Below are 13537 nucleotides of genomic sequence, written 5' to 3' on the forward strand. Positions count from 1 at the left end.
CACTGAGTTGTACACTTAAGACTTGTTCATTTTACTCCACGTAAATTATACTTCAATAAGAAAGAAAAAAGAAAATTAAATAAATAAAATTCATACATTAAATATGATTTATAGAAAAAGGAAAACCTGGATGTACTTCAGCACAGTATTTTGAAAGTTCCATCTTACCAAATCATAGCCTAAACCAGAGGTGGGAGAACTACGGCCCCTGGACCATCTTGTTTTTGTAAATAAAGTTGCATTGGAACACAGCCACACTCATTTGTTTACAGAGACTCTATGTTCTTCAAAGCCTAAAATATATACTATCTCATGTTTTTCAGAAAAAATTCACCAACTCCTGACTTAGTCAATAGTTCATAACTTTTTTAGGAATTCATGACTGTCTCAAAGAATCCAGTGAAAGCTATAGATTATCTACTCAAGAAAACACACAGCTTCTTAAATATAAAATGTTATTCAGGAAAAAGAATATATATATATGTATAATTGAGTCACTTTGCTGTACAGCAGAAATTAACACAACATTGTAGATCAACTATACTTCAGTAAAAAATTTTTTCAATGTTATTCATAATTTCAGGAAGTTCACAGACCCTCTGAAGCAGTCACTAACCCCAACTTAAGACTCTCTGTCTGAGGTTTTCATCACAAATTACTAAACCACTCTACTGAGAACAGTCCACAGGTTGGCTCTCTTTTCTTTGAACCACAAATGATTGAACTTCCATTTCACATTCTTGTTCGCTCCACGGAACTACTCATAGTTACAGCCAATAACAAAGTTGCCCAGGTCACAATATCCAGTCCTGTATCAATCGATTTATTTTGTTCTCCATCTAGGTGACAGTCTATATGCTACTTAGCCTTGAGAAGTCTTTCTGAAAATGTGATATAATTTTGTACCAAGGGAGACCAAGAACACCAGAAGTGATGAACTGGCAGTCCCTAGCCTTAATACTAGAAAAAAGCACCAAAAAATGGCTTACAGACAGAGGAGTGAGCAGTGTCACATTCACATATGAAGAACATTGGTACGTTTATTCAATAGACCAAAAATGTCGAGGAAGAATACACACCAAGAATATAGAGGAAGTAAAAACTTGTGGACCAAATGATGGAGTGTATGTGGATGCTGTGTGCTCTTTCACAGCAGGGCCATTTTTGTGCAGCTACTTAGTCCCTGCAGTGCCTTGCACGTTGTAGGAAACTAATAAGCAATTTTAAAATGGATAAATGAAACCAATTTATAAAAACAAAGTCATGATTTTATAAATGGTTTAGGCTTCCTGGGAGCAACATGATAGTTTTATTTATTTTGCATCACAGAAAAAGACAATTATGAGTGCGGAACAGTCCCTATGTTTCTGTAATTCTGATTTCTTATGAATGTGCTCACACAACATATATCAAAGGTCTAGTTGGTGGGAGGCTGGCCAACTTAGTAGCACCCTTTATTGTTCTGAAAGAAAGCATTCACAGAAGTCATTTGATGAGGACAAAGCATGTTTTGACCAATTCCAGAATAACAAAAAAAGTCTTCACACAAAACAGACACGGCACCCAGCATGATCTCTGATCTAATGCTTGTTCTTCAATTTTTCATTACTGCCTTCCTCACTGCTGTATGAACAGTGGGTGGCATTCAACAAAAGGTGATTAATGCTGAGATTTCAAATTGCTGAAAATTGAAAGAATGTGCCCCATGCTGACAATTTGTTAATCAAAAAATTGTCATTTCTACCTCCATGCAAGCTTTAGCCCATCTAAATTTCTTCCCAGATGCAATGTTATATATTCCCCTTTCAATGAGATTCAATGCATTTTTCCTAACGGTGAAAAGATTTTATGGGCTCATCAAGAGGCTAAATCTCTCTAATTCCAAAGAATCAATTTCCAAAGTGGAGAGAACATATTTTGTCCATATTTGCTACTTCTTGTACCAAGTTGATAAGAATCCACAGATTTATGTGGACACTGAACTCTTACAAGTTTACCAAAAAAGCATTTTGTTGCTTACCAATTATATTTTTAAAGAAAATTAAATGTTTGTATTGCTTTCTAGTAGTTAGCATTATTAAGGCCTCGGAGCAATTGGCACACATCAGCCTGCGCAAAGTGGCGATCATCTCAATGTGGACAGGTGACAACTATCAGAACAACCACATTTAGGAGGCAGAATGGACTCAAAGAACACAAAGAAGACAGTAGGCCCTGGGGCTCCTAAACCACAGGGAACTTGGGTCAAACTCTCCTGGTTGTTCTCATCACCCCTTCCCTCTTGACTTGAGGTCAAGGACACTTCCCTCCCCCATAAGGGTATACCAATGACTCATTCCAAAAGAATCCCTCCCCCCAACTCTTCAACCTCCACTTCTCATACAGGCCGAGGCTAAGTGTTTGCCATCCTGCAAAACTAATATTATACTCTCTTAGCATGTCCTATATGGGTGGCCTACCATCTTGAGTTAGAATGAAGATGGGGGTACTTGTCTCAAACCTTATATTTTAAGGGCACTGCAGAACGTGGGATTTTAAAGCCTAGGGTGTGTACAAAGAGAGAAGTCAGGAGAGAAATGTGCCCACAGAGCCAGGATCTTAAATGTCTCCACCTTCAGTGAAAGAATAAACTATTATTTCCTCAAAAAAGGAGACACCACAGAAATTGCCCATGTCCCCTGAGTATTTATGGTAATCATAAGTTGGCCTTCACACTGATTTGTGGCCTAAATTTATATCACCTGTTCGGTCTGAAAAGCCCTAAGTCCAGAATTTCTTTTAAAGTGATTCTGGGTTAGTAGTGTTCCAGGAACCAGGAAGAAGAAAAAGCAAATCCTTACTGGAGAAATGTGTGTTCACCCAGTCCTCCAGGTGTTTCCAGGGGAACTTGAAACATAAGCTGACATTTAAAAAGTCAAACCACTAGAGGAAACAAGGCACCATGAGCAAGAATTACCAGAAACAAGTAGCAAAGTCAGATGGGCAAAGCCATTGGAGTTTTTAGGTACAGAATATAAGAATGCATATTAACACTAAAGAAATAACAGACAGCATTGAAAATATGAGCAAATAACAAGAAACTATCAAAATTGTTTAAGCAGATTTGAAAAAAAAGAAAATTTCTAAGAATGAAATGTAAAAATTAAAATTTAAAACAATTGATGCATTAAATGGCAAATTGCATGTGATGGAAGAATTAATGAACCAGAAAAAGATCTGGAGACAATATGCATAGTGCAAATGTTTATAAATGCTAACAATTCTTCCAAAATAGCTTAAAGTGGTTTTTCTAATAAATTTATTTTATTTTATTTATTTTTGCTGTGTTGGTTCTTCATTGCTGTGCGCGGGCTTTCTCTAGTTGTGGTGAGCAGGGGCTACTCTTTGTTGCAGTGCGCAGGCTTCTCATTGCGATGGCTTCTCTTGTTACGGAGCATAGGCTCTAGATGCGCGGGCTTCAGTAGCTGTGGTGTGTGGGTTCTAGGCGCGCGGGCTTCAGTAGTTGCAGCGTGTGGGCTCAGTAGTTGTAGCGCACGGGCTTAGTTGCCCCGTGGCATGTGGGATCTCACCGGACCAGAGCTCGAATCCATGTCCCCTGCATTGGCAGGCGGATTCTTAACCACTACACCACCAGGGAAGCACCAATAGCTTAAAGTTTTACAAAGAATTTAATAAGAAAATTTCAAAGAGAATTTTTGATGAGAAAATAATTCTATTGATAAATATTTTCTAGAAAAGCAAACAGGGAAGAATGAGAATAAAATGTTTACAAATAAAATAAGGAACTGGGGCTTCCCTGGTGGCACAGTGGTTGAGAGTCCACCTGCTGATTAAGGGGACAAGGGTTCGTGCCCCGGTCCAGGAAGATCCCACAAGCCACGGAGAGGCTGGGCCCGTGAGCCATGGCTGCTGAGCCTGCGCGTCCGGAGCCTGTGCTCCGTGGCGGGAGAGGCCACAGCAGTGGGAGGCCCGCGTACCACAAAAAAAAAATAAAATAAAATAAAAATAAGGAACTTCTTTCATATATCAGAATATTTAATAAAAATATATAGAAAAAGAGGATATTAGCACAGTAATTGACAAATTAATGTAATAAAATGGATAGTCATTAAATATTTTCTGATGAGGAGGAAAACTTACTATATGTTAAAGAAAGCATTCCAAACCAACCAGATACCATTTAGAAACATTTCTAATACTATCTGGCAGGCAGTATTAGAAAATTGGCCCAGCTTACAGACGTTATGCCAAATCCTCACCTTACCCTGGTGACAAAAATAAGAGTAAGAAGGGACTTTCTGGATTGTCTAATATTTAACTATAACATTAAATCTCTTTTCCCCAGTAGCCAATAAAATGAACAACAGAAACAAGAAAAAAATTGAAAATATCTAAAACTCTTCAAGGGCAACCCAACAAAGACAAGGGTCATTGAATGTAATAAATTTCAAAAACTTTTGAAAGGAAAGAAACAGATTCTGGATCAGAGAAGGATAAGTATGACTTGGTTTCCAACCCCCCCCCCCAAATCCCCAGAATTCATGCTGTCAATAAAATGCTGAGAATTTTCAGTAATCCTCCAATTATGAAGAAAAGCAAAATGAATTATGTATAATGACCATATAAATTATAAGTAGATGACTTTTCCTTGAAAATATAAAAGGAAGATTGAAAAAAATTAAACATTAATAGTAGATAATTGGGGGTGTTAAGAATACATATAATTATGTTTTTTGTACATTTTTAGTTTCCAAAGAACAATATCCAATAACATCCAAGAATAATATATTCCAAAAAATAATAAATATTTAAGTGTGGAAAGAATACAAACATGTATTCCACAGAAGAATAGAGGCAAATAATCAATAAACAAATGTTCTAATAAATGTTCAACTTTGCAGCAAAGCAAAATGGTGATGTATAACTCAAATCTATCAAAGAAGGAAATTTTAGTTTTTTAAATTTTATTGTATATATATTTTTATACAGCAGATTCTTATTAGTTACCTGTTTTATACATATTAGTGTATATATGTCAATCCCAATCTACCAGTTCATCCCACCACCACCACCCCCACCCCACCACCCCCGCTTTCTCCCCTTGGTGTCCATATGTTTGTTTTTTATATCTGTGTCTCTACTTCTGCTCTGCAAACCGGTCGTCTGTACCATTTTTCTAGATTCCACGTGTATGCGTTAATATACGATATTTGTTTTTCTCTTTTTGGCTTATTTCACTCTGTATGACAGACTCTAGATCCATCCACGTCTCTACAAATGACCCAATTAAAGAAGCAAATATTTTTAGTTAAAGTTATAATAGTGCTCAAAGCTAGCAAAATGAGGTTAGATTACATTTTCACATTCTGTTGGGATGCATATTGTTACCTCTCTATAGAAAGCTATTTTGCAGTATTTATGTCCCTGCCCTTTGATCCAGTAATTCCACCTCTAAGATTCTATCCTAAAATTTTCACCATATTACACATAATAGCAAATATTTAGTAATTATACAAATATCTGTTAGTGAAGTTGCACATTTGTTTTATGGAACCATTAAAAATTATTTTCACTACAATGAGGTACCACCTCACAACAATCAGAATGGCCATCATTAAAAAGTCTACAAATAACAAATGTTGGAGAGTGTGTGGAGAAAAGGGAACCCTCTTTACTGTTAGTGGGAATGTAAACTGATACAGCCACTATGGAAAACAGTACGGAAGTTCCTCAAAAAACTAAAAATAGAGTTGCCATATGATCCAGCAATCCCACTCCTGGGCGTATATCCAGGCAAAACTATAATTTGAAAAGATACATGCACCCCTATGTTCATAGCAGCACTAGCTATGAACACAATAGCCAAGACATGGAAACAACCTAAATGTCCATCGACAGATGTATGGATAAAGAAGATGTGATAGATATATATACAGTGGAATATTACTCAGCAATAAAAAAGACTGAAATAATGTCATTTACAGCAACATGGATGGACCTAGAGATTATCATACTAAGCAAAGTAAGTCAGAAAGAGAAAGACAAATACTGTATGATACCACTTATATGTGAATTCTAAAATACAACACAAATGAACATACCTACGAAACAGAAACAGACACATAGACATAGAGAACAGACCCGTGGGTGCCAAGGTGGGTGGGGAGAAAAGGATTGGGAGTTTGGGATTAGCAGACGCAAATTAGTATACACATGATGGATAAACAACAAGGTCTTACTGTATAGCACAGGGAACTATATTCAATATCTTGTGATAAACCATAACGGAAAAGAATATGAAAAAGAATGTATATATACATATATATATGTATACATATGTATATATACATATATATGTATAACTGAGTCACTTTGCTATACAGAATTTATACAGAAGTTAACACATTGTAAATCAACTATAATTCAATAAAATTGTTTAAAAAAAGAAAGTATCATCAAGGAAGACTTACCTTAAAAAAAAAAAAATGAGGGCTTCCCTGGTGGCGTAGTGGTTGAGAATCTGCCTCAACTCCCCACCTTGCCTCAAAGAACAGTGACTGGCAAGGGTATGATGAAGAGGCATTCCCTTCCACTGTTGATGGAGTACACATTAGTCCAATCCTTAAGAACATTTGGAAATGTAAATCAAGATTTAAAGTGTTTTTTTTCATGTAGTTAGACCCAGAGATCCCACTTTGGAGAATCTAGCCTAAATAGTCATTAAAGGGGAGATGGAAATCTCCGTGTAAAAAGATGTATCATTGGGGCAGCATTTGATTCAAAATATTAGAAACATCCTAAATGTTCAAAGCTTATGATGCTAACGGCAAATTTTTAATAATGTAGGAAAATATTTGCTAAAATTTTAAAGAGAAAAAAAGGTACAACTATTCAAAAAATTAACCTATGCATTAGAAACAATTAGAAGCAAATATATCCAGATAGTAAAACTTTTAAAAAAGACACAAGAAAAAATACACTGGAACTTTTCTGAACCACAGCATTGGTATTAATATTCCAAAGTGAACAAAGGTGAGATTTGAAACTGTGGCAACACAGACCATTTTGGAATTCCCTGCCAAGACTTCATTTCTCGTTTTATCTTTCCATTTAATGTTGACTTATGTCAAAATTGTTCAAGGGCTAGGATTCAAAAGACTTGAGATAATGCAGAGAAACCACAACCTGTTGCCAACTTACGTAAGAAATGTTGGCCTCCTTAATTTACTTGTATACTTTGCCAGTCAGAATCGGATTTGATGAGGTTTTTATTGGCTAGCTCCAGCCTTTCTTTATCATAGGGGCCACACTCCTTGGTGTGTTCTTCTACCAAATAAGTTATTACACAATTCACAGGCTGTTGACGTTGGGAGGATTCATGGTGTTTCCCCAAATTATTTCCTGCATTGTGCCAGATCCTGAAGGTGTAAAAAGTATTCTTTCTTTAAAAGCTGGTTAAGGAGACAAGGTTATCGTTAGAGAAATATTAGGGAACAGTATGTGCCACAGGCATTCAGAGAGGGGGACAACCAATGTAGGCTGGAATAAAATAATTAAAGTAGCATTTATTGAGCACATACTAAATACTAGTCACTAAGGGTCTTATATACATTATCTTTTTAAATTTTCACAACAGCTCTCCACGATAATCATTATGACCCACACTTTATAAATAACTTGGGCTCAGAAAATATATAACTTTCCCAAATTCACGTAACTAATAAACAGGTCTATATGAGTCCCACCTTTTCCCCCCTACTACTCAAAGAAGGCTTCAAAGAGAAGTAAGAATTTGAGGGGGGAGATGAGTATTATATCAATAGGTAAAAGGACAGGTAATCTGTAAACAAATTATAATGTATCCAATACTTCCTCCTCATAACAAGTTGGCCAATTACTTACATCAGTTTAGTAGAGTATTTTTTCTGCTTATAAAGTAGAACGTCTAAGCATCAAAATAACCACAGGATCAAGCAAATATCTAGAGTCTCTCAGTTACTCTTTCCAAAAACATAATATAAACTGATTTTTATGCTTCATGATTTATAAAATAATAAGGAAGTGAGTTGATCAAAGTGAGGATGTTTCAAACAGATTCTTGAGAATACATCAGACTTCCAGTTTGCGTTGGGGTCATCATACACCATATTTTTAACACATCATCACATCCAATGTACTATTCAATTAGACTTTCCCAGGCTGATGGCGTTGGGAAATTTTATTTTTAAAAAAAAACAAAATGTTGAAGAGAAGGCAGTAGCCTTTCTCCAGAGGGAGTGACCAAGAGAAAAATTCTGTTTGCCCAGGGGTTGTTTATGCACAGAGCCTACACCTTGGTTTTCACACTGGGTAAAACTCACCAGACTCCTTTGGAACAAAGGAGAAGCAGACTCAAATAAGAAGCAGACTTAAATTAGAGGAATGAAAATCTGCCACCCACTGAATCATTTCACCTCACAAATACGGAAGAAGCCCACACTGCTGTTCATGAAGCTTCTTTCTAGATGGTTTCTATAGGTGTGGGAGCAGCAGCAGCTGCCCTGAGAGACCGGACATGGATCTTTGATGCCACCTTATTTGAGGATTCCACACGCTCTCCCTTGATGAGCCTTCAGGTTACAGAAGTCAAACCTCATCAGACCCTTAGGAATCCTGTAAGTCTGGAGTACCTTCCTGCAGGTGCCATCTGCTACTGGTCATCTTACTGTAGTGGGTGGAATTTCTCCCCCAATATGTGGGAGAATGACAGTTACTGAAAATACAGCTATTTGACGATCTTTCCAGAACGATGGGGGGGAAAGCATGGCATCAACTCTTTCAGCCCAAGACAGTGGAAATCAAATCACGATGGGAAAGTCACTAGTTTTTTGTGATTAGCTTTGAAGTTCTGAACAAGAGAAGAGAGGGAAAATGTTTTCAAGATGTTTCCTTGAGCTGTGCTATAACACAAAGAACACTATGCTTGAGACTGGAAGGTCTAGCTTCTATAACATACTTTGTGTCACTTAGCAGGTCACTTAATGTCTCTGGGCCTCAGGTTACTCAACTGACAAATATGGGTAATGCCTACCTCAATGAATGCTTGATGAAAACACCAAATAATTAAACACAAATACAACAACAGAACGTACTCTGTAAGCTAATAAGTGATATAAAAATGTTAAGGTACATGTAAATGAGAAATTTATCGTTACTTACCTGTTCCCACGCTTTTCAACTAAAGCTTTAATGGCTTTGTCTGTAATATGACATACACTAATGGAGAGTCCTTGAAGGCTGAAAGTCTACCAAAAAAAGAAATCTCTAAATAACATCTTTATTTTAAAAAAAGGATTTAATACCAAAAGCTCACAGTTTATTAGTTATTCAAATAACCACAAAATTATCTGAAGAGGAGTTTGTTTTGGTAAACAACGCACCTTAATTACATCAACTTTGCAGGGCTCAGTAAGTCAGGCACAGACATATGTATCTTTGTTTCTTGGATTTCTTTTCTGTTGCTTTGATTTTGTCTTTGTAGAAAACATATTTTTATTTCAAATTATTTTATGAAGGCTTTGATTGTGACCAAAGAATATGGTTGTGTAAGGGATATGGAATGCTCCTTAAGTGGCATGGCCACTTCAAGTATAGTTTCCATCATCACCACCATGTTATTCGGCCAAGAATAGTTTCCTAGGAAGATAAATTAAGGAAAACATACAGTGACATCATGATCATTATACAGATTCACTTTGCTTACCACCAGGCCAAGCTTCAGTCAGAAATTGACAAAGAAATGAAATATAGTGAGGCTTACATAGCATTTGTTTTTAGATTTATCACCACATATAATGGGACATAAAAGTGACAGTGCTTTTATATGATATACTTCTTCCCACTGGATGCACAAAATCAGAGAAGCTGAAAGAGAATCTTACCTGACACTCACAAATTTACACCACCAGTATGTATTCTTTGTGAACACGAGGCTCAACTCTAAAAAGTTGGCACTTTACTAAAACATGGAGTTGATTTAATATAAAGTCTTTATCTTAAAACATCCTACAGGGAAGCTTTTTACATTGAGAAGAATGATCAGAGGACCCTTGATAAAGTTACATGTCATAGAAATGGTTATCCTACATTAAGGCTTGAAGCAAAGGAAGGAAACTGAAGGAATAGCCCTGGAGATGAAGACTTCCCCTCCCCATCAGGCATGCCATCTGCCATTTTGAAGCAGGCCGTGGAGAGCCAGCAGATTCACCATTTTCATTACACAGGTAGTTGGAGAAAATTATTGCTATCACTCAGTGGAGCCATTTCCTGGTTTTCATCTCTTATTTACATGTCGACACCCTCAACAACGAACTTCTGTTTTGCTTTCACCTTTTAGGAAACTGGTAAAGACACTGATATCTTTAAAATGATACTGTATTTTCCAAACAGTTCTTATGGATGCTGTGTGCAGAAAGTATATTTGTGATGCTTGACAGCACATCTGATTTTGCTGCTTTGGATGGAAAGCCATAATGACTCATTGCCTTCTGCATCTGATATATATTGACATCAAAGTTTCTGTTAAAATATCTGAAGGAGGCCTTGCTTCCTTCCAGAATAGTTATCATCAATTTCATCAGAAGTAGAGATTTGTTGATTAGAGAGGCAGGTGGAAAACTAAAACTACCTTGGCCACAATTCTACTCTAAGAGATTGTGATATCAGGACGGCTGTTCACAACTGTCTGGTTTTCTCTTTCCTTCCAGGAATGTGGCAGGATTCCAATTCCCCGTTCCACGGAGCTCGCTGCTCTATGAAATGTAATCAGTTGCTTTAGGATGCAGTGCATGCTTCACCACGTCCTCTTTCCCTTCTTCCATGACAGTTGCCAGTACTCCAGCCAGTGCCTGCTCTCCTAGCCCAGGCCCTGGACCAAGCATGACAAAGCTGTGGAGTAGAGCCTTCAACCCATCCAAGACGGGCATGAGCAAAACCTTTATTGTTTTAAGCTACTGAGATCTGAAGGTTGTTTGTTACCACAACATAATCTAGCTTTTCCTCACTGATACAAGGTCTACGCCGGCCTTCTATCACTAAAGGAAATGCTTCTGCAAGTAGAACCCTGCAGATAATCAAAAAAATTGCAGAACTCTTTTACAAGGTTCTTCAACTCAGGTGACCCTTAAAATTGAAATGTAGATCTGTAATCCTTGTCTTGCTGACATAAACACCACCAGTGATGCAAATCTGATGAAATATCTAACCTTGGCTACTTCATTAGGATAAATTTCTGCATGGGGGATGATGCGCCCTTATTACAAATTATCATATTACCTCCAAGAGATAACCAATTTATACCCACTACAAGGAAGGTGTACCAATTCTACTACAACACTGCTGATACTGTATAATTTTTTAAACTATTTTAGCTGGCATATTTTAGTTGTCCAGAGTTGTTTATTTCACATATTTATTCTTGCAGTAATAAGCTTTTAGAAGTTGGCTTTTATTTCATTTATTATCATTTATTTATTCAATATTTATTACATACCTATTATGTGTGAAGTACAAGGAAATGTCCCTGTCCTCTCAGAGCTTACAGTCTAGTGAAATGCACTGATATCCTCTTTTTCGTTTATCCTTCCAAGTTTGAATGTCTTCTTTATAAACATGAATTTTTAAAAGTATTGTATATATCAGCCCCTTTGGGGTTTTTTAATGGTATAGAAATTTCATATACGTATATTCTTGAAGCTATCAATCATCCATTTACAATTTTTTAATTTCTTCAAAAATGAAGACGTTATCCTCCTTCTATATATTGAATAAATGATTTAATCTTTGTCAATTTTTATTATAATTTGATTCAATGTTTATATTTTTATTCCATATAGATTGACTTTGAAACATGATAAAGCAGGGATTCACCTTAAATTACTGAAATGCTATCCTGTTTCTATAATACCCTATCTTAAACAACTCTTCCTTAACCTCTTTAAACATACATACAGAGTTTTGCATACATATAATTGTCTACGTTGGTACTCTCTCTAGTCTGTTGTATTAATTGGTATTCCTTATTGTAGCAAATACTATTTGGGGAATTGTAGGTTTATGGACTAACCCTGATAGTACACATTAAAAAAGAACACAGTCACTAGATGCAAAATGAGTAAGTTAGTAAGTATGTAATAAAAAATAATAATCATAAAAACTGAGTAAGTTGGAGTAGGGAGCTAAGAGTTGTGAAATATTTGTACTAAAAGTTAATCTTGAAAAATGTATTGCTAGGTCTGTCTTATAGTGAGATTTCCTATAATAGTGGAACACAATTTAGTAGATAGAAAAGAGGACAATTATGAATGTTGAAAAAGAAGGACAAAGAGCTAGAGACAGGAAGATAGTAACAGATGGGTTCATGCTGGGAATAAGAAAAATAGAGTGGTACAAATAAATATTCAAAAGCTTGCTGACTAGGACTTCCCTGGTGGTCCAGTAGTAAAGAATCCAACTCCCAATGCAAAGGGTTCAATCCCTGGTCAGGGAACTAAGATCTCACATGCTGTGGGGCAACTAAGCCCACGTGCCACAACTACTGATCTCGCGTGCCTCAACTAGAGAGCCTGTGTGCCACAAACTACAGAGCCCATGCGCTCTGGAACCCACGCAGCTAGAGAAGAGAAAACCCATGCTCCACGGCTAGAGAGAAGCCCGTGCGCCACAATGAAGAGCCCATGCTGCAACTTGCACCGCAATGAAAGATCCCACATGCCGCAACGAAAACCCAACGCAGCCAAATAAATAAATAAATATTTAAGAAAAAGCAAAAGAAAGCTTGCTGACTGAAGTCATAAGTTGGATCAGCTGCAGCAGGGTCCACTGGACGATGCTTTATCAGAATGATACAGAAGTAAGACAAAAGATACTTAAAAGATTGTTTTTTTGGTAGAGGATATACAAAACTTGAACATTATCCTAAGGAGCTGACCTATTTTAAGACGTAAATGCCATCTAATTTTTAGTTATGGAGAACAGTATGGAGTTTCCTTAAAAAACTAAATATAGAACTACCATATGACCCAGCAATCCCACTACTGGGCATATACCCTGAGAAAACCATAATTCAAAAAGACACATGCACCCCAATTTCATTGCAGCACTATTTACAATAGCCATGGAAGCAACTTAAATGTCCATCGACAGATGGATGGATAAAGAAGATGTGGTACATATATATAATGGAATATTACTCAGCCATAAAAAGAAATGAAATTGGGTCATTTGTAACGATATGGATGGACCTAGGGTCTGTCATACAGAGTGAAGTAAGTCAGAAAGAGAAAAATATCGTATATTAATGCATATATGTGGAATCTAGAAAAATGATACAGATGAACATATTTGTAGGGCAGGAATAGAAATGCAGATGTAGAGAACGGACATGTGGACACAGGGAGGAAAGGGGAGGGTGGGATGAATTGGGAGATTACATGAATACACTACCATGTGTAAAATAGATAGCTAGTGGGAACCTGCTCTATAGCACAGGGAGCTCAGC

This window comes from Tursiops truncatus, chromosome 6 (assembly GCF_011762595.2).
Source record: "Tursiops truncatus isolate mTurTru1 chromosome 6, mTurTru1.mat.Y, whole genome shotgun sequence".
NCBI lineage: Eukaryota > Metazoa > Chordata > Mammalia > Artiodactyla > Delphinidae > Tursiops > Tursiops truncatus.